Source organism: Otolemur garnettii, unplaced genomic scaffold, assembly GCF_000181295.1.
Source record: "Otolemur garnettii isolate 467f Iridium unplaced genomic scaffold, OtoGar3 scaffold00018, whole genome shotgun sequence".
Taxonomy (NCBI): domain Eukaryota; kingdom Metazoa; phylum Chordata; class Mammalia; order Primates; family Galagidae; genus Otolemur; species Otolemur garnettii.
The window spans coordinates 20,355,065-20,359,951 of NW_003852413.1; the positions used below are offsets into that span (position 1 = coordinate 20,355,065).

General features: G+C 53.9%; 1 protein-coding gene across 3 annotated transcripts in view; it reads left to right on the plus strand.

The window, feature by feature from the left end:
• Nucleotides 1-1,488: 1,488 nt before the first annotated feature.
• HDAC5 (histone deacetylase 5) overlaps nt 1,489-4,887 on the plus strand; it is a 39,760-nt gene continuing 36,361 nt past the window's right edge. For all 3 annotated transcript variants that reach the window (XM_012803118.2, XM_003786283.3, XM_023511012.1), the window contains exon 1: nt 1,489-1,907. The gene's annotated coding sequence lies outside the window, so the exon portion shown is untranslated. The remainder of the gene's footprint in view (nt 1,908-4,887) is intronic.

A 4,887-nucleotide genomic window follows, 5' to 3' on the forward strand; every position in this document is an offset into this window, starting at 1 on the left:
GGCCATTTTTTGGTTGCAGCCATCATTGTTGTTTGGTGGGCCCAGGCTGGGGATTCGAACCCGCCACCTTAGGTGTACGTGGCTGGCGCCTTAGCCGATTGAGCCACAGGTGCCGAGCCACTCAAGCTGGTCCTGAGCTCAAGTGATCTACCAGCCTAGGCCTCCCACAGTGGTAGAATTACAGGTGTAAGCCACCACACCCAGTCAAGACCTATGCAATTTTTTTCTTTCCTTTTTGTCACCCTCGGTAGAGTGCTGTAACATCATAGCTCACAGCAACCTTTAACTCTTGGGCTCAAGTGATTCTCTTACCTCAGTCTCCTGAGTAGCTGGGACTACAGGCACCAGCCACAATGCCTAACTATTTTTTTTAGAGATGGGGGGTGGGGTCTTACTCAGGCTCAGGCTGGTCTCAAACCTGTGAGCTCAGACAATCCACCCACCTCAGCCTCCCAGAGTGCTGGGATTATAGGCATGAGCCACTGCACCTCGCCGGACCTATTCAATTTTTAATACCTGGACGGTGTTCCACTGAATGGATGTCCCCTAGTTTATTTGCCAATCCCCTATTGATGGATATTTAGATTGTTTCCAACTTTCTACATCATTACATTTCAAGTCTTATTGCCAGCATATTGGGAAATTTTTTTTTTTTTTTTTTTTAGATGGAGTCTCAGTCACTGTCTGTAGAGTGTCATAGCATGGTAGCTCACAGCAACCTCAAACTCTTGGGCTTAAGGGATCCTCTTGCCTCAGCCTCCTAAGTAACTGGGACTACAGGCACCTGCCACAACTCCTGGCTGTTTTTAGAGATGGGGTCTAGCTTTTGCACAGCCTGGTCTTGAACTCCTGAGCTTGAGCAATTCACCTGCCTTGGCCTCCCAGAGTGCTAGGACTACAGGAGTTAGACACCAAGCCCAGGCCAGGGAAAAGTTTTCAAATAGTAATAATCGCAGCTCAGATAAACAGCACTGGCTATGACACTGCCACTGCCAAAGCTATACACATCATTATAAACAATGTTTCCTTCTACGCTCATTTTTGAACACAACAATGTTTATTTCCTTAGAATACATTTTTGTTAGTGGAATTGCTGGGTCATTACAACCTGTCCATGTTTAATCACACATGCTGGTACTGCGTCCGGAGGGGAGTTGTAGACAGAATGGCACCAAAGTCAGATACCAGAAGTCTTTCTGACTTCTGGTCTACCTTTTTGAAGGCCTTGGAGCGTTACAACCATAACTTGGGCCTTTCCTAGGGTTTTCTTTCCTTGGCATGGATGTGTGCAGTCAGGGCTGACCTGTCTGAGCCATCCACCCTCAGCCAGGTCCCACAACAGGGGCTTCGGTAGCCCTCTCAGCCACTGGGGACTTGTCTCCAGTTCCCTTCCCCCACGGCAGGAAAGCGTGTTAGAGAGCTGCTTAGGCCGGCAACGATTGCACCATCCACTCTTTGAAAAGGAAGTCCAGGAAGCACAGGGAGGTAAGTCGTAGATCCCAAAGGCCGAGCCCCAACGCCAGACCCAGCCCCTGCAGCGCTCCTACTACGACTACCTGAGCTCGTATCCTTGCCCTTCACCTCTTCCCAGCCCAAACCTTTTCAAGGAACCGTCCCTTTAAGAAGCTGTCCCTGTGGCGCTGGTGGCCCCGCCCGGTGGGGAGGGCCGAAAAGAGGGGAGGAGTTGTTGGTGGAAGGGGTTGGGGGGGGGGTCTGGGTCTATTTTTAGCTCCGAGCTGGGTCACGTGACGGGAGTGACGTCTCCGAATGTTGTTGTTGGTGGCGGCGGCGAGCGGAGCCGGAGGAGCCGCCGCAAAGATGGAGGAGCCGTCGAGGAGGCGCTGCCGCTGCTGCCGCCGCCGCTGCTGCCGCCGCCGCCCGCGAAGCCGGAGCTCGAGCCGCAGGGGGTGAGCGCGCCGCACCAGCCCAGATCCCATCTTCCCCGGCCCCAGGGACCCAAGGCGGCGCCCCCTTCTCCTGCCGTCGCTTCCCGCGGGCTCCTCGCGAGCGCGCCTAGCTTCGCGTACCCCTTCCTTTCCTTTGGCTCCCGGGTGCCAGCCAGCACCCCCGGGAACATCGCCCGCCCGGGAGTCGGGCCTCGGGGTTGTCTGCGTGCCCCTCCCTGCCCCTCCCATGCAGGGGCGCCTTCCCTGCAGGTAGGGAAGGGGCCCGCCTTCCCGCTTCCCGCGCCCCCAAATAGCTTGGGGACCTACCCGGGTTGTCTGATTTGTCCCCTCTCTGGCGGCGCATGTTGCGTTGCAGAGAGGTTTGAGCCCTGCACCCGGTTTCTTTGCAGACCCCTGTTCACTGGACACCCCTTTCTTGCTACTCAGAGGTGAGGGGAGCTGCCCACCCACAGCGCTTCTCCCCGTAGCTAAGAACGCATCCTTGATTTTGTGTCCTTGACGTCGTGCATGAAGAGAGGGACTGCAGAGTCCACCTTACTTCTCTCTCCCATTATTCTCACCCCTTCCTCCATGAAACATTACTGCGTTTGTTCCCACCCTCTTCTCCTGTCTGACACCCTGGAACCAGGGAGAGCGAGCTGGGAGATGAAATGGAACTTCTCCCCCACCGCCTTCCTGTCTGGGGTAGATGCCCCCCATTTTTCATCCTGGATCTCTGTCTCCTCGAGGCGGGGCACTACCAGTGCCTTGTTAACTTGGGGGGAGTAGGCTTCCTTACCCCACCCTTCTCTTGGGCCCTGGAGAAGATGAGAACGGTTTGGGTAATAAGTAATTAATCTGAGTGGCTGGGAGCGAGGAGACAGAATGAGAAGATGGGGTGCTTCGTTTGGGAAGAAGGTGACCACCCGATAACCCTGCCTTTGGTCTTCTGAGATGAGGTGTGTCTTTAAAAAGGAGGGGCAGTGGCTTCAGTTGCAAATTTGGGAGGTGCAGAATGGATCCACCACTCTGTTAGTAACCACTATGCTTCTGGGACCCAGAATTAGCTTTGGAGTTTTGGGGGGGTTGTTGTTGTTGGTGATAGGGTTCAGGGTCCAATTGGGAGGGGAAGATGAAGCCAGACCAGAGGAACAAAAGGAGGCAGGGGATGGGAGATCCAGGAGTCTTGGTCAGAGTGTTCCTCTGGCCAAATTGCCTTGCAGAATTGGAGCCTGGATCTGGGTACTGCCCTGGTTCTTCTCTTAAATTCAGAGAATGCAGGCAGGGAATGTCTTCAGTCTTCCAAGTCCCATGGCCCCCGAGCTGATGCTGGGCTGGGCTGGGCTGGGGGATGGTGAGCCATGTTGGGGGCTGCCTGCTTCTTCGTTCCAGTCTTCCCTCCTGCCTTTCCCTTCCTAAACACAAAGCTTGGGGAAATCTTGGTTTACCTCCTTTTGGTTTTCTTGAATCCTCTCTTTGCCCTCTCTTCATTTGAACTTGGATCTGGGCTGTCTTGAGAAGGCAGAGAGGGTCTCCCTGAGTTAGAAGAGTGGGCCCCCAGCCTCTCCACTCTGTCTTGGCAATGTGTGCACACCAGGGGCAAGAGGGACAGATCCCAGGTGCAGCTTACTTGGGGGCAAGGGTGGAGGACAAGTGAGCTCTGTGCCAACCTCCCCTTCTTCCCCAATATATTCTCCTACTTTGGCTGGCTCATGTAATTTGGAGTGGGGGGAGCAGTATCACATGCCCCACCCACCCCAAGTAGCTGCAGAGACAAAGGTTTGCTTTCACTTCCCAAGGGGTGGCATCTTAGCTGTGTGTTCAGAAAGGGGGCCAGGGAATGGGGAGGGTCGTTTGTGTGTCTGAATAGTGGGGGAGGGGAGATCAGCTATAGGAGCTGGGGGTAGTACAGTCGGTGCTGAAGTACCAGCTGCTCTTTAATAATTAATTCTTCCTACTCACATCCCTTTGAGGAGGGATGTCTGGAACACGGCATCAGGCTCAGCCAGCCTGCTAGAGGACGCACTCTTGTTGGTGGGGGGGGGTGAGGGAGAGACAGCAAGGGGGGGCGGTTCTTGGCATTTTTGGAGCACTGTAGCTTGCTCATGAATGAAAACCTGATGCAGCCCGTGAGGGGGCCTATTGTAGCTGACTTTGGCTAATTAAACTTTCTCTGCCTTTCTTCTCCCCCACCCCACCTCACCCCAGCCCTAGCCCTAGCCTTTTCTTGAATGGGGACCCTGTCTTGTAGTGCTGGGGAGGGGATATCATTCTGCTTGAGGTTTTAGGGTAAACAGACCCTGTCTTTTGCCCTCTACCACCTCCTCCTCCCTTTCTCCCCTCTAACCCCCCTTCCTTTTTTTTTTTTTTTCTAGAAATAGCAGCCTCCTCCATCTGGCTTGTGCAGATGCCTGGAGCTGCGTCTGAGCAGACAAACAGAAATGGGCCGATTGCAAAAATGAATTTGTCAGCCTAGTGTCTTTTTTCCTCCCCTGGTACCTTCCCCCTTTCCCTGGTTTGGGGTCTTGACATCCAGGTCAGCCAACCTGCAGGCTCTCATCTTCTAGGCTTCTGTTGGCTGGGCTGGTGGAGGCACAAGGCAACAGAAGCTCTCAGAGGCTGGGGAATGTGGCCTGTTGTGGCCATGTCAGGAGGGGTCAAGATCACAAGTCCTTGGTGTCTTTAGATGGGATAATTGGGCTTGGGTGAAGTTATTTGGGGTAGAGTTAGCTGGGTAAAGTTATTAGGGGTAAAGTAGTTTGGTTTCAATAACCCTGCCACTAGCAGGGCCAGAGCAGGTGTGTTGGGAAAGGGTTGCATGGTGGTACTGGAGTCCAGGTTCTCCACAACACACCTGACTCATGCGGAATTCAGAGGGAGTTGTTTGAGGGACAAGATCCCTACAGGGCAACATTGTGAACTTGTGGCCTTGGGGTATCACATCTCACTGTGTCCCTATCACTTGTCTGCCCTCCTCTTCCTACCCTGTTCTAGAGTTTGT